The 26235-nt window shown below is 38.1% G+C and overlaps 1 long non-coding RNA gene across 1 annotated transcript in view; it reads left to right on the top strand.

Moving 5' to 3' along the window:
* Window positions 1-26235, top strand: part of LOC143650276 (uncharacterized) — a 27195-nt gene extending 960 nt beyond the window's left edge. Inside the window, exons 2-3 of the long non-coding RNA XR_013159494.1 lie at window positions 2264-2348; window positions 26121-26235. This is a non-coding gene — a long non-coding RNA (uncharacterized LOC143650276). The remainder of the gene's footprint in view (window positions 1-2263; window positions 2349-26120) is intronic.

The raw sequence follows: 26235 nt of genomic DNA, 5'->3' as shown, positions 1-26235 counted from the left end.
ACTTACATTATAGACAGTCCATTAGTTTTCACTTTTCTGATGTTTTCTTATGATTGCTTAATTTTTGCCACAAACATAGAAAATATGTTGAGATATTGCATGTATCATATTGGGAAGCACCTGTTATCCTTTGGTTCTGTTTGGTGATAGAAACTTCATCACTGGATTAGGAGGTGCCTAATGAGTCTCTCCATCGTGAAATTACTTAGTGGGTGTGGTGCACTTACTAATTAATAAGCAACAAACATTTTATGGAGAGACGCTTTGATACTCTATCTATAAACACATACATATGCATATTTACTTTGTGTGTCTATGGCCTGCCCTCATAAAAAGTTATGCCACTATTTTTACCACTGGTTTAAAGAACCATTGGCCACTGGTGATTTTGTCTGAACCTGTTGTCCAAATAGCGAGCTTACCATCCCATCGTGCCTTCTGCTTTTCTTTTTCATCATTCTACCACACAGCTCTTCCTTCTCCCCCATTTATCTGTTTATTCATGTTTATTTATAACAGTATGTATGGATTTGTGGATTCCTTTTTTTAACTTCAAAAATTTGCAATCTGTCCCGATCATCATTTATTTGATACTCACACTGGTCACTGCCAGCCGGCTGCTGCTTCCCCAGGCGAGCCCCGCAGAGCACAGAGCTGGGCTAACCCCTGCAGGCAGGAAATGTGGAGGGACGACCCAGAGGCACACACTGTCGATACTCATCGGACAGCACAGCTACAGGTGTCATTTTATTTTATGTAAATTACAGCCCAGCAGAGTTAAATTTTTGAAGTATACAGCAGAGTCCACATTACTAGTTGCTTACAAGATTGCCTTTGATGAAAAGATGAACGAAGTGCTGATTTAGTGAATTTTTTTCTTTTAACAAACTTTAAGTAAAAAATCCTCTTCTCAGCCTTTCTTCCTCACCTAGAATTCACATCTTTCTGCTCTTAAGCAAACCTAGTGCTTCTTAAGTAACTCTGTCTCCTTTCCTAGCCTACTGCAGGGGATGTCTCCTTTCTTTGATTTTTTATTGTACTTAGAAAGCCAATATTAAATAATTTAAAACATATTTTTTTCTTTACATATTTCATTTTGCCTCCCAAATTAAAGGGTAAACATCTTGAGGCCACAAGCCAGTTCTTACACTTTTACATTCCTCAAAAGGACCAACACTATATTGAAAAATGTTGTCCACCGATGCCTTTTTATTGATAAGGAATTCTAATGCACAAATGGGACTACTTAAACTTAGGCATATGTAGTCAAGTGTTTAACATGATATTTGTAATCTCTTTTTGAATACTTTTTTAAATGAACCCCCTCACAAATTTCGAACTCAGTTTGTGAGTTTTCAATGTTTACAAAAATATTTGGGACTATTGCATGCTTGTATTTTATTATTATTATGGAAAAATAATCTTGATATTGTGATATTTATTCTGTGAATTCATGGCCAATGTGTATGCACATATTCTATTAAAAAGACACATTTATAGGATTTGGATAAATAATCTAGTGTAACATTTTAAGGTGGAACCATAACTTTTTAAAAAGGTTAAAAAAAAAGTGAAGGTTGATCAACACATCATTTCAGAGCTGCAGTTCCTCATTTTAGGTAAATTCATACTCTATTTGACTTTAAATGATCATAAAATAACTTTCATATAAATAGTGTATTATACACAGACAGTCATGGACCTGTTAGAAGTGAGGGGTTCCCACACCTTACCAGGTCTGAGAGCTAAATTGCATTCCTTGCTCTGAGGCTACAGCAGCCACATTCCAATCCTCTGATATTAGGTGCAGTGGTAGCCCTGCAGCAGCAACATGCCTCTATGTCAGGCAAATTTTTAAAGGCCGCATGCCACAGCTTTCCATGCGAGGAAGAAAGTGTCTTTATAGCACCATATACTATCCCTTCACGAAACATGCACACTAAATAAATCCCAAGCAATTCATAAAAAATAAATTGAACAAATAGGAGGGTTAGCATAAATTGGTGAAGCTAACAGCAGCGCCAATCGTTTGTGTGTCCTTTTATAGTTTACCAGACCTGTTATATATCCTTCTCTGTAACACCTATAAGAGTCCTGTGAAACAGGCAGACAAGGTGGCATTGTCCCCATTTTTAACCAATGAGGAGGCATAGGGAGAAGGGTAAAGTGACTTTATACACACTCACGTGCTAGTTTACTGAATCTTGCGTTAATGCACTAGAAATTATGTCACAACGAAAATGTAATAAATTATATTTTTTAGGGTACAGATTTGGTTACCAAAACAAAGGCCAAGTGTTGTTTGGCAGTACGAAGTCTTGCTTGTGCCCTCTGGAAACAGCATGCAGGTAAGCAGTGAGAGCCGATATGGCGGCCCCAGTATTTTCTTATGCTCTTGTTCTGCCATCCCCATCTCTCGGCTTCTGCCTCAGGGTCCAAGATGACTACTGCAGCTCCTGCCAACACATCAGCCACCCAGTCAGCAGAATTCAGAGAAAAGAGGGGGCACCACTCATACCCTTCTTTTTAGGAGGATAACCTGGAAGTTTCTTCTATCATTTCTTCTTTATCCCATTTGCCATAACTTGGGCACAAAGCCATAGTCACTCGAGAGGTTGGAAAATGTAGGCATTGTTCGGAGCGACTCAGAGCCCAGCACACAGGTGGGGACTCCCTGCACGAGAGGAAGAACTTGAGGACAAAATAACAATTTGCGTCTTAGTGGCATATCTTATTTCATTAATATTTTCTTTTTTAATTTTTCATATATGAATTCTTTTCATTCTTTTCTCCCTTAATCTTTTCCATTTTTAATCATGAAAAACGTAAAATTTCTCCTTCAGTGAATGTGAGCGACCACGTTGGTACACAGCTTTGCTGAGTCTGGCTTCAACTTTATTCCCCAGTTCTAGGACCTGAAAGTCTCTGGTCTCTGTGGCCATGTTTTCTACTTTACCATCTCTTGATAACCCCCTTGCAACGGGTTGTTGGTCAGGACCGCGACCTTTTATTCTCTTACCAGAACAGAGACTTCTTTTAATAGTTGTCCTCGTTGTGGACTTTCTAATTTTGTTCGTTATAATATTAGCATAATAAAGATATGCTCTGCTATATTCCTTCAGCCCTCTCCTACACGTCTCATCTTCCTCTCTCCTGCTCTCTCTGCTCCTCTTCTTTCATCACTTGTCTCTGTCTTTTCTCTCTATTCTTTCCAACACTCTCTTGCATTTCCCTTCTCTGTCTCTGCTCACTCCCTGTTTCTCCCTATTTTTCAGGCTTTCTTGAGTCTTCTCTCTGCTGTAATTTCAAGATAATCTTGCAGTTCAAAAAAAAAGAGAACAAATTTAGGCAGCCTGCCTGACCCTACCAAAGAATTCTCACCGGGTTTTCTGACCAGTTCGTTTATCCCCTTCCATGAGGCACAAATGTTTGGGGAAAGGGTTCTCTCTTCAATACCCAGTCTGTACTGCTTGCCCTCAGACCCCACGAGATTGCAGCAGGTTTGACTGAGTGCCTCACTGAACATGTTTGCATTTTTCCCAATCTAGCAATTCTACTCACTTACAAAGGTGAATATAAAAAATATTTGGCTCGGCATAATTTTACTTAGCAAACTCATGCTTCTTTTATAAACCAGGAGTTCAGTCTCAATACACACTGGCTCTGGGTGAGTGACCAGCTTATGTTCTCCTAGATTCCTTATCCTACCACTGCTCCTTCTCTGATTGTAAGAAGAAAACAATTCAGCTGCTGTTTACTTAGTATTCCATGCCTGCTTCATATTTCATCAAGGATTACTTGCATTCGTTATGAAATCATATTTTCAATTTCAGTCCACTTTCACGGATCTGGAGATTTAATTCACTTTAAGCAACTATTTGTGCATATCCTTTCATTTATTCAGTCTATCTTAATTTTTCTCAGCAATATTTTGTAAGTTTGAGTGCAGAGGTCTCAGAATCTTTTGCTACATTTTTATTAGATATTTGAAATATGTGATGCTATAGTAAATGGAAATTTTCATTACAGTATATAGAAATGCAATTTATCATATCTTGAACATGTATTTTGCAAACTTACTGAATTCACAAATTTAATACTTTGTAGGATCTCATAGAGTTATAAATATATTTCTCATGATTAAGTATGATATTGTAGGATTTTTTCCTAGGGGCACCTTATTTGATGGAAGAAATTCACTTCTATTCCTAGTTTGATGGAGTTGACTTTTCTCTTTATGACATGAATGAGCATTAAATGCTGTCAAATGCTTTTCCTTAATTCATTAAGATGATCATATGAGTTTTCCTTAAATATGCCAATGAGGTGATTTATATGGATTGATTTTCAAATTTTAAACAAACTTGGTGCTGCTGTTGACACATTGCTGGCTATGACCTGCTAATTTTGTTAAGAATTTTTATATCTATCTTGATGAGCAATCTTTATCTGCAATGTAATTTTATCTGCTATTGTTGTTGGCTTTTGATGCCAGGGTTATGCTGGGCTCATAGAGAAATTAGACAGTGTTCTTTTCTCTGTTTTCTGAAAGAATTCATTCTTGCATGTTTGATAGAGTTTGCATAGTGAACTCAACTGAGCCTGGAGTTGTATTTGCAGAAAGGTTTTGGATTAAACATACACTATCTTTAAACAGATATAGGGCTAAGTAGAGTGTCCATTTTTTCTGGTGTCAGTTTTGAAAAATCATTTCTATTAAATATAAAATTATTTCCTCTAAATTGTCAAATTTGTGGGAAAAGTAGTCCACACTATTTCATCACCAGCCTTTTATTGTCTGTGGGCCTGTATTAACATTCCTTCTTCAGCTAATGATATAGTCGTGTGTGAGTTCTCCTCTCTCTTTGATCTTTCTTATTAGGGGTTTATTATAGTAATAGTTTTTCAAAGACTTATTTTTCTATTGATTGTCCTGTTTCTATGCCAAGTTGAAGCATAAATCAATGATTTTACACCTTTATTTTACCTAATATACTCTCTTAAAGCTATAAATTTCCCCTCTATTATTTACTTTAGCTGAATCTCACAAATTTCAGGGTACTGTCGTTTCACTATATTTCAAATATATAAATGTTTAAAATAAATATATAATATATGTTAATAAATATATGTTAATTTTGTAATATTGAATTATATATATATTAGTTATGAATATTTATTTATCTATAATAATAAATGTATAAATATATAGTTCAAAATAAATTCTAATTTCCATTTTATTTTCTTCCTTGACCCATTTTTATTCAGAATTACATTGCTTACTACTATGAAATGTTTGGATATCTTGTCTATTCATTCATAATTTAATCCTATTGTAGTCAGAAATTTTTTAAATTTAATGTTTCCTTCTTTTAAATTTATTGAGGCTTGTTAAATGAGCCAAAACATAACTTATCTTTAGTGAGTTTCCACGTGCACTTGAAAAGAATATGTTTTTGACATATGAAAGTAGTGTTAGTAATATAAAATAGCTTGCATTGTTATTCAAATCTTTTATACATTTACTACTATTTAAAATCATTTAAACTAGTGTTCTTTCTTTATGTGAATTGGGCTTGTCACAAGTTATACATTTATCCATTACTTTTTCCAGAAAAACTATTATTCTGTGTGATAAAAAAATAGAAGCATACTATAAGTTAAACAATATGTTCTCTCTATATTACTTGTCATCACTTACCATCGTTACCTCAGCATTTTGGCTTCGCAGCTGAACATGCTTCGTGGGGGACATGATTCAACTCCCAACATAGCAATGTTTAAAGAACTTCACTTTTGCGAATATCACATTTCTTATTTGTATCATCATTTCCTCATACTCTACACGATCATTGCCATCAGTATTATACATGCTTTATTATTACTTATTTAAAAACAGGCAAACAAAAATAATAGAATTATTTTCAAAACCACATCTCCCTCCAAAGGAATCTCAGATTTTCTTTTCTCCTACATAGTGCTAATCCTTAAAAGAATGGTTTAAACTCATTGCCTCCAATTTCTCATCTTCCGTTCTCCCATTTGTTCAGTTTTTCACTCCAATTTAGAACAATCTGTCTTGAGATCTTCATGCTGCATCTTCATTGTTTAGTGTTTCATTCTCTCAGAGAGCCTCTCCCTGGCAATTTGGATGAAGCAGTGTCTTAATCACATTTTTTGCCCCTTTGGTAAGGGAGGGAACCCTGCCCTAGGGTTGGGGGTGACCCAGCTCACGGCCCTGGGCAGATGAGATGGCCATGGTTTGCAGTGACCTCTGCTCACATCCTGGGGGCGAGGACACCACCCAGCCTGCAGGGGCTCACAGGGCTCCTTTGGGAGCAGAAGGCACAGCATGGAGATCCTGGAGGCGGGCCACAGGCCCCGAGAAGATGGGGCACCGCTGCTCCTGGCGCGAGATGGGAACACCCTGTTGAATAATTAATTACACCTGCAGAGAACTGAAACAGGGACCTCGGGGTTCACAAGGAACTGCGCTTGGCTCTCCTGTGAGAGGGCTGTTTGGCTGGGGCTTTACCCAAACGACTAGCGTGGGAGGGCTTCTTGCAGCGAGGCCATTTGCAACCCACCCAGCTTTGCCCAGGCATCCAGGCAGCACATCCACTAACATTGGCCTTTAACCGCAAGGGCCCGGCCTCACCACACAACCAAACTTCTCCCTGGCCAAAACTTCCTTGTTGATAGCTCTTAGATCAGTTCTGGAGGGTGGGAATTTAAACAACCCAGTTCATCTTCTCATCCCATGCTGTTGGCCATTGCTGGCTTGCCTGCCTGTGAATTGTCTTCCTTTTAAGTGAATAACCAGGAATAATAAGTCAAATCCCCTGGGCAGGAGGGGAGGTAGAGCTCATTCCTTGGAAAATGATGTGTATGAGTAGGCACTAGCTGTCATACCCAGGACCTTTCTCACTTGCTAGAAACTGTACAACACAGCCAAAAGAAATTAAAGAAGAGCTAAACAAATGGAAAGATGCCCTGAATTACTAGATTAGGTGACTAAATATTGATAAGATGTCAATATCATGCAAAGCAATCTAGAAATTCAATGCAATCCTATAGAAATTCTAGCAACCTTTTTTTTAGAAATGAAAAACCCAATTCTTAAATTCATATGAAACTGCAAGGGGTCCCAAATACCCAAAAGGACCTTGAAATAGAACAAAGTTGGTGAACTCATGCTTTCTCATTTCAAAACACAGTACAAAGCCACAGGAGTAAAAATGCTGGGTACTGGCATAAGGATAAACATACAGTGCAACAGAATAGAACTGAGAGTCCAGAAATAAATCCACATGTCTATGACCAATTTATTTACAGCAAGGGTGCCAGTCCATGCAATGGGGAAAGAGCAGCCTCTTCAGCAAATGGTGCTGGGAAAGCTGGACTTTCGCATGCAAAAGAATGAAATTGGACCCCTACCCTGTACCACATACAAAAATTAATTCAAAAAGGATCCAAGACCTAAATATGAGAGCTAAAATGATAATCCTCTTAGAAGAATACCCAGACCCAGCTCCCCACGACTCAGACTTGGCAGTGGACCCTGAGACACCACAACAAAGGCGTCAGCACTGAGAAAAAAAATAGAATTTTTTAAAATTTCACCGAAATTAAAAACATCTGTGCATAAAAGGACATTATCAAGAAAGTGAAATACAACGTACAGAATGGCAGAAAAGAGTTACAAATCATTTATCTGCTAAGGGCTTAGTAACTAGAATAATAAAAAAAAATTTCAATTAAACAAACAAAAAAAAAACAATCAACCCAATTTTTAAAATGGGCAAAGGACCTGAACAGACATTTTTCCCAACTGATAGAGAAATGACCGATGATCTCATGAAAAGATTCTCAGTATCATTGGTCGTTCCCTAAATCAAGTGCAAATCAAAACCACCAGGACACGTCACTTCACACCCACAAGCATGGCGAATGCTACTTTTTAAGTGGAAAGCAGGAGAGGATGGAGAGAAGTTGGAACCCGTGTGCCTTGATGGCGGGAATGGGAAATGGTTCAGCCACTGTGGCAAATAATTTGGTGGTTCTTCAAAATGTTAAACATACAATTGCCCTATGACTCAGCAATTCCCATCATAGGTGTATTCACAAAGGAATTGTGAACAGACTCAGACACAGAGTTGCACACCAATATTCACAGTCACACTATTAACAATAGCTGAAAGGTGGAAACAACCCACGTGCCCATCAACAAACAAATGGATAAATGAACTTTGGCACATGTGTGCAATGGAAGAGTATCCAGCTGTGAAAAGCAACAGATTTCTGATTCTAGCTAAAACAAGGATGAACTTTGGAGATATTATGCTAAGTGAAGGAAGCAAGGCACTTAAGGGAAAATATTGTATGGTTTCATTTATCTGAAATATCTAGAATAAGCAAATTCATAGAGTCAGAAAGCAGAATGGAGGTTTTCAGAGGCTGGGGAAGGGAGAATGGGTAGTTAGTCTCAATGGGTACAGAGTTTCTGTTTGGGGCGATGAAAAAGTTTTAATAATGGATGCAAATAATGGTACCACTATATTTTGAATATAATTAAGTCTACTGAATTGTACACATAAGGTGGTTAAAATGGGATATTTTGCATTATATATCTGTTACCACGTTTTTAAAAAAGAACGGAACAGTAAAAACTAAGTATTATAAAAATCCCAAATGTCAAAGTGCTTTTGATCATTTTTATGCCCTTTTAAGTATGCCCTGGACACGGATAGAACTCTGTGCAGCATGCAGTCCAATTGCTCTCTATTTGCTTATATATGTATTTCCCAGGTGATCGCTATTATAATTTGCATATGCAGTAATTGAACCACCTGTTAGGATTCATATTCTGAGGATTTACCCTCAGAGGTTTTGCTTTAGCAAAAAAGAATACAGATTTTTAAAACATTCTGGGGTCATTCTGATAAATAATTAGCTTTGGAAATAATGATATAGTATCAAATATAAACTGGATATTTTATTCCAGTTTGCAATAATGTACTGATCTAACTTCGTTCTCTTTTTCTTCCCAGCTGTATTGCAATTTGTTTATTCACAGAAACAGTATCTTACACTTATTTTGTACTAGATGGGACCTTACAAAGTTCTCTTTTTCATTGATTTATTCTAGCTGTTTGGAATTAAACCTAGGAAAACCAATATTGAAAACTTCTAGGGGAAATATAAGAAAAAGGGCTACATATGGGCTATTTAATTAATAAATTAAATTTAATTGATCTTTGACTCTTATTTCAACCCCAAACTGATTCACCTATAAACTAGGATTTTGTTTTAAAAGTCACAGCTTGACTTTCTTGTGCTGAGTCATTCTGAGTCTAACAACTTAACCAAAATGAACAAAACAGTGGGCTTTCAGATTAAAAAACAAAAAACAGAAAGCTAAGATCTTGTGAGAAGAAAGCGGCTTGAGAAAGCTAGAGAAACTTTAAAGAAAACACAAATGTATTACTTAAATAAATAAATGTAGATTGGCTCTTAGAGGAAAAGAAATGTTTAACATTTCTTAACAGCTTTTCTTCACCACAAAGAGAACTCTACAAGTGATATATGGCAACCCCCTCTGGGCCTTTTTAAACTTCTCTATCCTCGGCTTAAACTTGAAATATCTTTTCCAATGTATACAAGTTGACTTTCAAACTCTTTGGGCGAGGTGACTAATGGACACCACTTTTCATATGCTTTATTTACCCAGGATTCTATTTGGTGTAGCTCCTTTGAAAAATAAGGGAGGTATTTTATTGTGTTGTTTTATTGGTGGTTCCACTGTTGATATTTGGATTCCTTTACTGCCTGAACCCACCAGGACACACACTGCATGTTTTTAAAGTTAATTGAAAACCAGGATCCACGACAAGATTGAAATGCTTGCCTCCAGAAAAGAAAATGCTCCACGTTAAACATATATTACCTATATTTTAACTAAAAACACTACTAACATCTAATCAAGATATTTTCCCATTTTACTTAACAAAGAATTTTTTGTGACATGCTTTATCATTTATGCTTATATCGTGAACTTTAACCCTTTGAGAAAAGAAAGAAAAACAACGTAAGATCTTTTTGAGGGTAGAATGACCCAAGGCCAAAGTTCCTTAGAGTTTTTAAGAATCCATAAGGGCGATGGCATTCTCAGAATTCCTGGGTAGGGAGGCCCTAAAGCAGGGCTTTTAGTATGTATCGGTGAACCACAAGTGGCTACAACAACTGGTGCCTTGGAACCATGGCCATTTTGTTACTTCCCCCAATCCTGAGGGCCGGACTCCAGCAGGCAAGGAGCTCAGCACTGCCCGTCCAGCTGGGCTGGGGCTGCGAGGTGGCTGTTCACCCATGGGGTGGGACTGCAGGGCTGGACTGGCTCATCAGGCACTCACATCTCGTTCCTTCCTTCCCACTGCCCATTGGCTTCTCTGTGAGCTCCCAACACTCTCGCCCATGACTTCCCCAGCAGAAAACCTCACCCGCGCCCATGACCGTTCAGAGCTCCCCAGAGCAGGGGAACAGGGGCTGCCAGTCTTTCTAGGACAAAACCAAAAAAAAACAGCATCATTTTATCTATGCCCAAAGTCAAGGGAAGATTTTACACAAGGGTGAAGGAAGGTTCAAGGAGCCTTGATTTACTAGGGTCCCTCAGTGGAACAAATGGCCGCGGGATTTGAATTTAAAATGGTCACTTTAGTACACACTATTTATTTTAAAATTTATTCATAATTTATTTGTAAATTATTCATTAAAAATTCAATTTCTGTGGGCTTGTACTTTTAAAATGTTTTAAATGCCGTGTTTTATGGCAGCCGTTTCTATCTGCATATGCTTGAAAAATGATTAGCTTCAATGGAACATTTTTGCTCTCAATTCAGAATTTATACTATACTATATTTCCTAGGATGTATTTTGCATTATTGGCTTTATCATCACAATCTAATCCAATCATTTGCTACGTTTCTTACTGTAGAAATTGATGACACACTACGCTGGATTTTCATTATAATTTTGTTCTCAAGGATTCTGGCTTTAGTTCAATTTAGAGGTGAGATGACTTGATAACCTCTTCCTCTTCAGTTAACAGACCTCCTAGAGAAAAACAGGCCAAGCTGATTTCTCAAATTTGGCTAGTTATATATTTGGCATTGTGTGTCCCTTGAAGCATATGTAAGTTTGAATGCAATAGTTAAAGGCTCAGGGGCTTAAAACTTTACATCATTCTCAAGGGGGTTGGAAACAAAATTTAATTCAGAATAAGCCTACAACTTCTCTAACTTGTTTTTAAAAACTGAAAATTATTCCCGGGGTCTGCCCACGTAAAAAAAAAAAACTGAAAATTAAATTCAGAAGCCATCAGGCGACAATAAACTTGATAAATATCTCAGGCTTTCAGAGGAGAACAATTATGGCTCCTCCCTAAAATATGGAGGAAACAGTCTGACAAGGACAAAAGCTTAGATTCAAATTGGCTCAGATAAAAGTAATAGGCCTACACCTTCATCGGCTCTCAGGAGCAAAAATAAATCCTTCTGAGTGAAAGTAACAGCAAACAGAGATTCAGTTTAGGTCTATATTTTATGTAGCTTATTTGCTATACAAAAAGAAAAAGGCTCAGCATGCAAAAATATAGAAAAATAGGTAAATGAGAATTGACTGAAGAAAAAACATATTCGAAAATAGAAGCAGAACAAAATGTACAGGTATTAAAGTTAGCAGATGTGAACTTCAAAATAAAAGATTAAGGGTGCAAGGGTAGGTCAGTGGTAACATTCTTGCCTGCCATGCCGGAGACCCAGGTTCGATTCCTAGTCCATGCACTTTCTAAAAAACAAATAAACAAACAAGCAAAAAAAATTCAACAAATCGTGCTGCAATAACAGGATACTCACACAGAAATAAAATGAAATGTGACCCTGCCATACCACATACAAAAAATAAATAGATAAAATAAAAGATTAAATAAGATAAATAATTAAGTAGTGAATAGGACCCTATAAAAGTAACCAAATAGAAAGTCTGAAACCAAAAGTAAAACAGGTGTAACTAAAAATATGATAGATAGGTTTAAGAGTGGATGGTAGAAAGCTAATAATAGAATTAATAAATTGCATGGTATGTCAGAGAAAAAAATCAGATTGAAACATGTAATCATGGACCTAGAATGAGAGGAAAAACAAGAAGTAGATCTGAATTTTAAATAATTTCCCAATCTGCAGAAAGACAACACCTTATGAATCCAACTTATGAATCCAATAAGCAATTCAAAGCCCAAAAGTATAAACACAACCAAAGAACACAATAGAAAAAGTGCCAAAACCCACTAACTAGCTGGAAGAATTTTAAAGACAGGACTCAAACCTAAATATGAACAACAAAAGAGTAACGATGCAACTGGTACATGATTTCTCAAGGGTGTTGGAAGACAGAAGACAATGCAGTGATAATTCAGAGTGCTTATGAAGTAATAATTACCACCCTGAAATTCTGGAATCAACCAAATGTCCTTCATTTAGAAAGAAGAAATAAAAATGCTCTTAGATCAACAAATCTAAAAAGCACACTGAAGAAAATAATGGAGCTGGTCAGGCAGAAGGAAGAAGATCACAGAATATGTAACTGGGAAGAATTATGTGGCTAACTCTAAATGCATACCTACTTAAAAATGCAACTGTCTCCTGAGTACAAATCATATAAACAAGCTCTGGGATCGAGCCGTTTGCATGTAATAGGTATCACCTCCCACAGGACAGACTACACGACCGAACAAGCGTGCGAAGTCACCCCCCTTAGAAACTGGCTGATATCAGCAGAGGACTCTGATTTTTTTGAGAATAAGGGGACAGGTGAGGTGGCCTGCTCCGTCACCCCGGCCTTCTGTGTGGGGGACCTTCTAGTTGTGGCATGAGGAGGATAAGCCCAGCAGGCAGCAGCAGCCCCTGGACGAGGCGACACTCTCCCGGCTAGGCCCACAGAGGCTGCTGACGCTGAGGCAGGTAACTGTGGAGGCAGGAGCTGCACCGAGAACTCTCCAAGAGCGCGTGGAAGTTCCGAGACCCGTGTGGAGGTCACGATGTTCTAGTGTGCCACCTGCCAGAATGCAGTATACCAGAAACGGAATGGCTTTTAAAAAGGCGAATTTAATAAGTTGTTAGTTTACAGTTCTAAGTCCAAGAAAATGTCCCAATTAGAACAAGTCCATACAAATGTCCAATCAAAAGCATCCAGGGAAAGATACCTTGGTTCAAGAAGGCCGATGAAGTTCAGGGTTTCTCTCTCAAGTGAGAAGGCACATGGCAAACACAGTCAGGGTTTCTCGCTCAGCTGGAAGGGCACATGGTGAACATGGCATCATCTGTTAACTTTCTCTCCTGGCTTCCTGTTTCATGAAACTCCCTGGGAGGTGTTTTCCTTCATCTCCAAAGGTCACTGGCTGGTGGGCTCTGCTTCTCGTGGCTATGTCATTCTGCTCTCTCTGAATCTCCTTCATTCTCCAAAATGTTTCCTCTTTTATAGGACTCCAATAAACCAATCAAGACCCACCCAAATGGGTGGAGACATGCCAGTCACCTAATTCAACTTAACAACCACTGTTGACTAAATCACATCATCCGGGGACATGATCTGATTACAGTTTCAAACATACAGTATTGAATAGGGATTGCTCTACCTTTATGAAATGGGTTTTGATTAAAACATGGCTTTTATAGGGGGCATATGTCCTTTCAAACCAGCACACACAGGGACTTTTCCCAGAACACCTGCTGCATGTGCCAAGGCTGGGACTCGAGGAGATCTGAGGGCCGGGAGCTACCAAGGGCTGGTGCCAGATGTGGAATGAATGGTGATTTTCTAGCTCACGTCGGGCTGGTAGATGCTATTGGGTGGACACATTAGAGTGCAGAGGCCTCATCTGAATGAGACCCCAAAGAAACCCTGCCTAGACAAGCCCTTACCAAACTAACACATCTTGCCAGGATTAGCCTGAAATAACAGGAAATTAACTGCTACAATAAAACTTAGCAATAATTAATTGAAGATGAAAATATTCAAGACTACCCAGAAGATATCCATAACATCTATCATAAAATCAAGTATGACCACACGTGTGAGAAAAATGTAAAAATGTCAACTATAACTAAAGAAAAATGTCAATCGAAACCAAACAAGAGATGAAAAAGATGTTGGAATTAGCAAACAAGTACTTTAAAACTGCTTTTGCAAGTAGGTACTGGGAGTTAAAGAAGAAAATAGCCAAAATAAAATAAAAGGTGATGAATTTCAAAAGAAAAATGCAAGCTATAAAATAATGAAAATCATAGAACTGGAATTACAATATTCAAAATAAAATATTTCACTGGATTGGATGCTGCGTAAGAAAAAAACAGTAAGTTTGAAGATGTGTCAATATATGTTATAAAAAACAAAGTTCAAATAGAACAAACAGCGGAAATAACTGTATCAGTAACAGCATCTTTAAAATTCTTAAAGAAAAACTGTCAATGTAGAAAACGTTCTTCAGAAACTAAAGGACATATATACATCTTCAGGTGAACAAAAGCTGAGATAATTCACCACCTGGCAGGCCTTAAAAGTCATGTTAAAGGGCTATTTTTTTTAAATGAAGGAGAATAAAACCATTGGAAAACTCAGATATTCATGAAGTAATAGAGAGCTTAAGAAAATGGTAAATATGGGTGAATTTACTTTCTTAATGTTCTGAAAAGGCAAATGACTACATAAATAACAATAACACTGCAATGCATGGTTTATAATATGTTTGTATTTATTTCCATATATATGAGAACAGCAGAAATTAAAGGGAGGGTAAATAAAAATATATTGCTTTATTGAAGTAATACAATATAATATTATAATATTAAAAATAGATTGTAAATAGTGAAATATGTATGCTGTAATCCCTAGAGTAAGAATTGAAAAAATATTACCAAAAGCTAAAGCCCATAGAAAAGATACTTCATAGTTTAAAAATATGTTAATCAATAAGATGCAGGAAATGAGGGAAAAGGAAAAACATGAAGAGATGAGAAGTGGTAAACAATTAGTAGTTTTAAATCCAATCCAGTAGATTTAAATTCAATCATATCCATATAGTGCATCAAGTACAATGGACCAAACAGTCCAATGAAGGGGCAGAGATTTCCCCGCAGAATAAAAACGGAAAACCATCTATATGCTGTTACAGGAAATGTCCCTGAAACAAAAGACAAATAGATGACTTAAAAGTGAAAGGATGGAAGTATGACTACTTGCAAACCATAAGCAAGAGCAAGCTGAATGTCAACATATTACTATAAAAACTATACATGTCTAGTGATGAAATACCACAGATGAAGAGGGACAGTTCATGATGGGAAAAGGGTCATTTCATCATAGAAGCGCAAAAATCTGAAAGTGTATTAACCTTGCAGACCAAAAGGAGACATGAACAAATCTCTAATTATCATCAGAAAACTTCTAAGTTTCCTGTCAGTGTTTGATTAAAAGCAGAAACAGAGGACACATAAATAAGGATACAGGAGATTTGCACATTGGCATCATTTGGTTCCCCAGGCTGCTCCCAGGGAAGGGTTCCACACCGCCGTCTCACACTGCCGTCCCACACCGCCGAGGCTGCGGTGCTGCCCCAATCGAGATGTCCCAAGGACAGCACCTGCCCCAGCTACTGGTCTCTCCCTACATGTCTGCGTTTCATTGTTTCCAGCATCTTTCTGTCTGCGTCTTTCTCTACTTTTTATCTGAATTTCCTTCTCTTGGAAAGGACTCCAGTAATAGGGTTCAGACCCGCCCTGACTGGGCTGGGTCACACTTGAGGTGACCTCATCGAAAGGTCCTGCTTACAATGTGTTCACCCCCAGGGAAATGAATTAAATTTAAAAACATGTTTTCAGGGGAATATACAGTTTCAAAGCACCACAAGCATCAACTAATTCTATATAGTAGATGTTTAGAAAGCATGTCACATGACTACAAAATAAGTACTCTTTTCAAGAAAAATGAAGTATTCACCAAAATAGACCATATTTTGGGCTATAAATCAAGTCTCAAATACTTAAAAAAGTTGAAATAATGCAGATTGCCTTTTTACCAATTTAAAGAATTAAATTAAAAATCAATGGTGGGCAGGCCACGGTGGTTCAGCAGGCAGACTTCTCGCCTGCCATGCCGGAGACCCGGGTTCAATTCCCGGTGCCTGCCTGTGCAAAAAAAAAAAAAAAAAAAGAGAAAATCAATGGAAAAAAGATGACTGAAAAACGACCAGATATTTGGTAATTAAGCCACACAGTTAATAGTCCACAGGTCAGAAAGTAATCTAAAATAAAACTAGAAAATATTTTAAACTTAAATGAAACAAGAACACATAAAATTTGTGGGCTGTAGCTCCAGCAGCACTAAAAACAAAATGTACACTCTAAACACTTAATAAGAAGGATCTGAAATCAATGTTAAGCTCTTTGTTTAAAGAAATTAGACGAGAACAGTAAATTTAATGCACATCAAAGAGATGTGTATGGAATGATAAAAATAAGAATAGACATGAATGAAAAGGGAAGCACACTTAAGTGTATAAATTGCCAAAATTCTGACAAAAATATATCTTAAACAAGTTAAAAGTATTGTATCTGTTAAAGAAACTGAATTTATATTTTCAAAACTCTCTACTAGAATATTTGGCTGGCATCAGTATCTAAATATACCATACCACTGCCTTCTCATCTCCATGGTTTCTGATGAGTAATTTGCACTTAGTCGGGTTGAGGACCTCGTTTGTGACAAATTAATTTTCTCTTGCTGCCTTCGGAATTCTCTATCTTTGGCGTGTAGAATTTTGATTAGCAAGTGTCTTGGAGTAGGTCCATTAGGATTTATTCTGTTTGGAGTATGTTACATATCATGGGCATGCATATTCATGTCTTTTATAAGAGTTGGGAAATTTTTGGTTATTATTTCCTCAACTATTCTTTCTGCCCTTTTTCCTTTCTGTGCCAGTTTAAAAGGATGCATGTACCCTAGAAAAGCCATATTTTAATCCTCATCCCATTTTGTAAAGGCAGCCATTTCTCCTAATCCATATTCAGTACTGTATGTTTGAAACTGCGATTAGATCATCTCCCTGGAGATGTGAGTCAATCAAGAGTGGTTGTTAAACTGGATTACATGGAGGCATGTCTCCACGTGTTCCAGGTGGGTCTTGATTAGTTTACTGGAATCCTATAAAAAAGGAAACACTTAGGAGAAAACGAGAGATTCAGAAAGAGCAGAGGAGAACGACGGAGCCACGGGAAAGCCACAGCAGAGAACGCCGCAGAACCACGAAGCAGAGAACGCCGCAGAACCACGAAGCAGAGACCACCAGCCAGCGACTTTTAGAGAAAGAAGAAGGAAAAGGCCTCCCGGGGAGCTGGAGAGGAATCTAGCAGATGACACCATATTCGCCATGCACGCTTCCAGCCAACAGAAAAACCCTGACTGTGTTCACCACGTGCCTTTTCACTTGAGAGAGAAACCCTGAACTTCATTGGCCTTCTTGAATTAAGGTATCTTTCCCTGGATGCCTTAGATTGAACATTTCTATGGACTTGCTTTAACTGGGACATTTCCACTGCCTAAAAACCTCAGCAACTTATGAAATTCCTCTTTTTAAAAGCCATTGAATTTCTGTATATTGCATTCCAGCAGCTGGCAAACTAGAACACCTTCTCTTCTCCTTCTGGGGTAACCATGATGCATATGATTGTGTGTTTTGTGCTGTCACTCAGATCTCTGAAACACGGCTCAAGTTTTCCTGTTCAGCTCTCTATCTGTTCTTCTAACTGTGTGATTTTGACTGTCCCGTGTTCTAGATCACTCACTTTCTCCAGTATGTTCATATCTGCTATTGTATGTCTCTCATGTTTTTTAATCTCTACTATTTTTCCTTTCACCCCCTTAATTTCTGTTGTGTTTCTTTTTGTACTTTTAAATTCTTCCTATGCTCACACACTTTGTTTTTAATATGTCTTATCTCTTTATGTGTGCTTTCCTTCATCTCCTTGAATTGATTTAGGACACCCGTGTGAACTTCTTTGATTAGTGGTTCCAAATTCTTTGTTCCCTCTGAAGTTTTCTTTTGTTCCCTTGAACATATAAATTATACCTCCATTAAGAATAAGTAAATGATAAAATTAAATTTACATAGGACGCCTAAAGACTTAAAATATATGAAAAACAGCACGAAAGTTAGGGACCAATTAAGTGGCAAAAGCACAAGTTAACAACTGGCCTGAAATATTAAGGAGACATCTTTTAATTGCTAAGGTAAATTCCAAAATAATTTTTTAAATATATAATTAAGAAGCTAATAGAAGGGAAATGGAAGTAAAAAAATTAGTCAGTCCAAAAGCAGGAATTAAGAATGAAAATGAAAAATGAAACAAGATTAATTCTACTTCACAAAATGAAATTAAGTGAAGATTGTAAATTTAAAGCCAAATATGCCAATAATTTCATTGAATGGAAGTAAAGGGTAAATAGGGAACATATTCCAATAAAACACAAAGATCTCCGGATAGATAAAAAACAAAACCCAATATGCCAGTTACAATAGATATAATTTCCTATAGGAAATAGGAAGGTTGAAATGAAAATATATAGACCATGAAAGCATTAATCCAAATTTATCAAATTTGGGATAGCTATACATGTTAATTTAAGGCTTTAGATTTTTATTTTGCATACTTAATATAAGAAAATATAATATTTAAAAGTGTACAAGTTATAGGACAGGATATACTTATAAAGTTATTTAGAGCAAACATACTAATATGAGATAAAATAGACTTTAAGGTAATAATATTACATATAACTGAAGAAAAAGAGAGATAATGTATAGAATAGGGTCAATTCACTGGAAAGATATTATAGTTTAAATATTTTATGTCCCATGAATACATAAAGTAAAAATTGTTAGAGCTATAGTGAAAAAGTCCATAATCATAGTGGAGAGCTGTAACTCAGTAATTCATAAAACAGACAAAAGTTACTGTTCTAGTTTGCTAGCTGCCGGAATGCAACACACCAGAGACAGATTGGCTTTTAATAAAAGGGGATTTATTTCATTAGTTCTTCAGAGGAAAGGCAGTTAACTTTCAACTGAGGTTCTTTCTTACGTGGGAAGGCACAGGGTGATCTCTGCTGGCCTTCTCTCTAGGCCTCTGGGTTCCAACAACTTTCCCCGGGGTGATTCCTTTCTGCATCTCCAAAGGCCTGGGCTGAGCTGCGAGTGCTGAGATGAGGTATGCTGAGCTGCTTGGGCTGTGCTATGTTGAGCTCTCATTTACGTACCAGCCAATTAAGTCAAACATCATTCATTGCAGCAGGCATGCCTCCTAGCCGACTGCAGATGTAATCAGCAACAGATGAGTTCAAGTACCATTGGCTCATGTCCACAGCAATAGAACTAGGCACCTTCACCTGGCCGAGTTGACAACTGAATCTAACTACCACAGTCAGTAAGCATACAGAAGCATTGAAGACAAAATAAGCAAATGAGCAATTTGAATCATATACTTTTTAAGGGCTTACAGAATATTTATAAAATTTATCAGATATTGATCTTTTATACAAGTTTCTAAAAATTTCAAAGAATTTAAGTCCTGCAGAATATATCTTCTGACACAATGGAATGAACTTGTAAAACAATAACAAAAATTACAGTTAAGTTCTAAAGCAGTTGGAAATTAAAAAGACAATATGCTTTTAAATAATCTATGATTTGGAAGAAATGACCACTGAAATTATGAAATATTTTTAACTAAGTTACAATAAAAATATGACATATCAAATGATTATGTGCAGATAAAGCTACAATTTTAGAGTAAAATTTATTTTCTTAAATTTAAAAATTATGGGGATAAACCCTAAAATTTAACAATGCATGTGTCCTCAAGATTTTAGAGAAGTATTTCAAATAGCCTACAGAAAATGAAAGGAAAGAGAAGTTAATGAACAGGAGAAATCAACACACTCAGTAAGAGCCAAGCTTTAATGCAGTATCAGCATAGAGAGCACCGTCAATTTATCTAAAATGTCCAGTTTTCAACAGAAAAATATGAGAACTGCAAGAAACAGGAGAATGCAACACAAGACACAGGGAAAAAAACTATAGAATCTGCCTCTGAAAGGACCAAATGTTGAACTTCACAGGCTTCAAAAAGCTATTATAAATATTTGCTAATATATAATAAATATTACCTAGAGCAAACAATCTTTAAAGTGTTGAATGAAAGCATGTGATGAAGACTCATCAAATAGGAGCCATCATTAATGAAATTGAAATTATATAAAATAACTGATGGAAACTATGGAATTGAAAGCAAAATTACTGCAAGGAAAATTTAACTGGTGGGACACAAAAGCAAATTAGAGCTGCCAATTAAAAAAAAATCTGATAATGTGAAAATAGATAAACAGAGTTGATCCAACCTGATCAATAAAAGATTAATGGATTTTTAACAATTAACAGAGCTTCAAAGACCTATGTGACACTATTACATCACGTGCACGTAGTAGAAATCCCAAAGAGTGGAAAGAGAAAGAGGGTGGAAAAACACTGAGGAAATAATAGCTGAAAACTTCCCAAATTTAGTGGAAAACATTGACCTACATATCCAAGAATCTCAATGATTTGCAAGTAGAATAAGTGTAAACAGATTCTTGCCTAGACATGTCATATTTTAAAACTAATGAAAGATAAAGAGAATATCTTGAAAGCCACACAATAAAAATAATTCATGTACAAAACCACCTCAAAAATATTAAGAGCTTACATCTCATTTGAAACCATGGAAGTCAGAAGCCAGTAGGATGAAAAGACTAGGTGCTTTTAAAAAACCTGAACCAAGAATTCTATTCTCATAAAAATGAAGGTGCAATAAAGCTATTCCTAGATTTAAAAAAACAAGATTTATAAAATGTGTTTCTATCCAATCTGCATAACAAGAAATACTACAGTAAATTCTTCAGACTGAAATGAAATGACACCATATCAGAGCACACAATTCCCAGAAGAAATAAAGAATATCTATAAAGTTAATTAGGTACATATTTATGGATATCTGTAAAAATATATTTGTCTCTTTCCTTCTCTTAAATAATTTAAAAGGTAATTGCATAGAATAATATAAAACTGATTTGTTAGGTGTCTGCAATTTGTTTAAGAAATGGCACAAAAGAAGAGGAATGGAATGGATTTATATTGGAAAAAGAAATGCCACCAGATGTTGACTCAAGTGCACAGAAATGTATGTGAATAATACAGGAAACAGCAAACATGTGAATTAAAACCACTCTCTCTATATATATTTTTCTCCTTTCTCTTTCTAATTTCTTTAAAGTACCTAACTAGGACAAGGCAAACACGTGGCAGAGCCTCCCACAGAGCTACCATACAACATGGCGATCCCACAAAAGGATTGACAGCAGGGACTCGATTAGATGTTTGCACACTATCGTTCATAGGAGTGTTAGTCATAATAGCCGAAAGGTGGGACTGACCAATGACTATCCACAGGGGAACGGATAATCACAACGTGGCAGAAACATACACTGGACCACCGTACAGCTATAAAAAGAAGTGAAATTCTGGCACATGCTGCTACATGGATGAACCTTGCAGACGTCATGTTGAGTGAAATGAGGAAGAGACAAAAGGACAGATATTACCTAATTTCACTGATAGAAAGCAGAAATTCTGTTAATGATGGTGCTGATGGCAGCGCGACATGTGAACACAGCATTACTACTGAGGTGCGCGCTTGAAAGTATTGGAAATAGAAAGTGTTACGTTGTATCTGTGTGACCACATTTTTTTTAATGGACAAAACAAAATAATACACATTATAGTTTCACCTTCTAGCTTCAGTAGATTGAAAACTTTGAGTGAGAATGTTGGTTTTATTAACAATATCCCTGTGATCATTCCTGGTTTATAAAAGTCGTTTGATAAACTAGAATAAGATTTGAAACTTTAGTGTAGGTTGTCTTTGTTTCTTACAATTTAAGACTCTCCGACATGGGGGTATTAAATGTTATGTATGTTAATTTAAAGTTTTTTTTTTTTTCGGGTTTAATAATCATATCACATTCCCCACCCCAATTTAATATGCTACACTTTATAGTTTTTAGAAGTTTATTTTTAAATGCAGTGTTTATTATACCTCATAAATAACTACATTAAGTGGCCTGCTTGAAAACTAATTTTCAGCTGAATGCAATGATATCATCAGAAGGGCCTCTCCGTAGCTAAGGAAGGTTCGGTCTTTCCAAGTGTCCATCTTTACACAGAATTGGGAACTTAATCGTTATCCCATTTTATGCAAGTGTTGCCAAAATGTTTTGTGAAAACAATGATTTACTGGAGAAATGGAGTGAAACTGGTCCCCACCCACCTTGGGTGTCTTTACGTGTGTAAGTCAGTTAACTGCCCCATGCTCCAGGAGAGGGAAATAGCAGCTGCAGCTTGACCGCACACCTTATTGCATTCAGGTCCTATTGTCCTCAAGAACTCCAGAAAAGGAAAGGCAGCCAGTAATTTGTCACCATAGTTTTCTTCTAACATCCGCAAACATTGCAAATATTATGTAAGCAAAGAATAAGAGACGTCCAACACCTCCCTAGAGTATCTTGGCCCTAAATATAGCAACATTGGTGGTTTGTGGCTGACCTTGCAAGGGCCAGGGAAGGGGAGAGTCATTTTCCTGACTCTGCTTTCTTTAATGTGGAACAGTAATTTTAAATCATTTAAACAAGATAAGTATCTTTTAAAGAAAAATAAAATGTCATCAGGTCATTTCTTACGCAAAGGGGGAAGATCATTTTTATCCAAAGAAATAAGCTCGAAGCCTGTCCTCAGCTCAATTTTATGTGCTGATTTGCAAGGATAGAAGAACGAAGAATGCCTGCCACAGGACACAGGACCTATCTAAGAGAAAGTCTAAGTTTCCAGGCTATTGTTTCAGTTTGCTAGAGCTGCTGTTGTGCATTATGTCAGAAATGGGCTGGTTTTTACAAAGACATTTCTCCAGAATATCTCTGCCTTTTATCCACTCACAAAGGACTCCAGCGAGGAGTTTAAGATCCGTCTTGAATGGGCTGGGTCACATCTCCATGGAAACAACCTAACCAAAAGGTCCCACCCACAATAAGTCTTCCCCCTAATGTCTTTTCTGGGGTACATAACAGATTCAAATGAGCCCCCAAAAGACATGTTCTTTCCATATGCAAAATACATTCATTCCATCACAATATCACAAAAGCCATTTAATCAAAATCTGTTGCAGGCATGGTTTGTCCTAAGGCAAAATTCCCCTCCAGCTGCGGACCTGTGGAACTTAGGACGACTTATCTGCTTCCCATATACAAAGGAGGGACAGTCATAGTATAAATGTTCCCATTTCCACAGGTAGAAATTGATAGGGGTCACTGGACCCAAACTGTTCTGAAAACCTGTGGGGCATATTGCATTAGATTTTGAGATCTGTGAAGCATATACAGAATCACATTTTAACCTTGGGCCTTGAGGGAGTGGCAGTCTCACCTTCTCCAAGGGCTTACGCAGTGTCCTTGCTCTCTCCAAACACTGGGGCAAGGGTTGTAATGTTGGGGAGCCCTGGAGAGACCACCTTATTCTCCTTTCCACCCTCTTCAAGCATCTGGGTGGCACCCAGGCTCTCTGCCATCTCTGGGCACAGGCTCACCCCTCTCTAATCAGTGGGGTTGTGGCAAGGCTCTCTTCAACCCCCCAGGAATGTGCTCCACCCTCTCTGAAGCCTGGGGCAGCAACACTGTTCCTGAACAATGGGGCAGAAGGACCACCATCTGTAAACACCAGGGCAAACCCACCGTCTCCATGTGTATGGGTGGGTCCACTCTCCTGGCACAAGTTGTCTGAGCTGCAGACCTTAGCTTCCATCGTTTTGCCTTTGAAGTTATTTTCCTGCAATCTGTCCCTTTTCTGTCCCTTTTAGTCCAGATTGGCAGCGATTCTGTTCATATAGAGATCACAAAACCACTTGTCAGTTTAGCATGCAGCATTTAGGGACCCCAATCATCAGACAATAGGACTTTCCACAGATCCTTTCTGGATAACTCCTTCTGCAAGCCTGACTTTTCCTGTCATTGCTGACTGGTTAAATCCTCACAGGGGGCTCTATTCTCTGGAGACTCACCTTCTGAAAATTCAAAATTTTCCAAGTCATCAGTTTCTGGCTTCTTTGTCACCAAGAATACAGTTCTCAGCTTATTCTTTTCCTCTCACATTTTACTGTAAGCTGCAAGGAGAAGACAGGCTGCATTTTCCACATTTAATGTTCCACTAAGTATCCCAGGTTATCACTTTCAAATTCTCCCTTCCATCCAACACCAGGACTCAGTGTTGTCAAATTCTCTACCACTTTTAACAAGCACTTACTTCCTTCCAGAGTGCAATGACACAGCCATCACTTCTGTCCAAGGTCTCGTCGGAAGCATGATGGCTGGATTCCAGGGTAAACTTGGGCACATGATGACGCCCAGATGTCTGGTTAGGCAAGCACTGGCCTGACATCTGCATTGCTACAAGAATGTATTGTGGCTGGTTGATAAACTGGAAGGCTGGTGTATTAAATCATCAGTCAGGTGATTGCATGTGTGGTTAATTACATCTGCAGTCAACTAAGGTGTGCCTTCCACGATGAGATAATCCAATCTCGGGTGCTGGATTTCTCAAATGCTGTTTCTCTATCTATTGATGTGGGTCACATGCTTTCGGTTTTAGCTGTTGATGTGATGGATGACATTGATTGATTCTTGAATGTTGAATTGTCTCGCATGCCTGGAATAAATCCCCCTTAGTCATGGTGTGTAATTCCTTTGATGCTGGATTTGATTTGCTAATATTTCATTTAGGACCTGCCCTGTGTAGTTTGAAGCTCCTGAACTCTGGTGCCCATCCCTTGCCCACTGTGAGCTCTTGTCCCCCACTGGCTGTCCCTGCTTCAGGCCACACGGTCAGGCACATGCAGTCAGCTTTCCGCATGGAATCACAGCTGCCTTTTCGGTCCCCCAGTGCTTCCCCCCACAGCATCTCCTCCCCACACTGTGCCTGCTACCCCACACACCCTCTGCTCCATCACCCAGTCCTGCCTCACTGCTTCCTTGTGCTGTGACCAGGACACTCCCGGCCATTGCCAGGCCCACTGCAGCCCTTCATCGCCCATCCTGGAGCACGGCGACCCCTGCCAGCACTGCCCAGTGACGAAAGCTGCTCATTCCCTGTTCTCCGTCTGTTTTATTTCATTTGTTGTTCCAGCCCTATTGCCCACTGCAGCCACAGTGCAGGCCCAGCCCTGCCTACAAAGCCCAGGGCCGGGTTCACCTCCGTGCCCCGTGCAGCTGTCAGGGGCGCAGCTCTGTGTGCACGTGGGGGGTCCTGACCGACTCCCCAGGCTGGACAGGAGACCTGCTGTCCCTGGGCCCATGGGGCCGTGCAAACAGGGCTCAGGCCTCACCGGGGAGGGCAGCAGTGGCTGTGAAAACCAAAGTCCTACAGTGCTTCTGCTCAGCTTCCCTGTTTTCCTAACACACCTCTCTCTTCCTCTCTCTCTTCCTCTCTCTCTCTCTCTCTCTCTCTCTCTCTCTCTCTCTCTCTCTCTCTCTCTCCCACCCTCCCTCTCTCTTTCTCTCATTCCCAGTATTTTCAGTGGTAAGGTCCTGAGGGTTCTAATATGTAATATTTCCAGAAAGAGAAAGCACATGTTTGTGTTATAATTTATATATTTTATTTATTTTTTTATTCGAGTATTGTGCATTTACAGGGCAATCCTGCCTAAAACTTGGGTTCCACAGGCCACCCAGTTACCCACACCTTGCCTTGGTGTGGAACTTACAATTGATGAAAGCACATTGTTACTTTTATCTGGAATTTACTTCAGTGGACAGTGTAAGAACTCTAAATCTACAATCACCTAAACCACCTACTTCTCACAGTGGAGAGCTCAGCTTTATTTATCACATGTACACACTTGCACCTGGTTAGTTTTTCTAATTTATGCCTTTTTTTTTAGACTGAACGTGGCATCTTGCAAATGCATGAAAATCAGTGGAATGAAGACTTCCTAACAGAAATATAAGAAAGGCTGAATAAATCTGAGATGCTAAACCATAAATACAGATACAAAC

Source organism: Tamandua tetradactyla, chromosome 11 (assembly GCF_023851605.1).
Source record: "Tamandua tetradactyla isolate mTamTet1 chromosome 11, mTamTet1.pri, whole genome shotgun sequence".
NCBI classification, from domain to species: Eukaryota; Metazoa; Chordata; class Mammalia; order Pilosa; family Myrmecophagidae; genus Tamandua; species Tamandua tetradactyla.
This window is presented reverse-complemented; position numbering and strand designations above follow the sequence as displayed.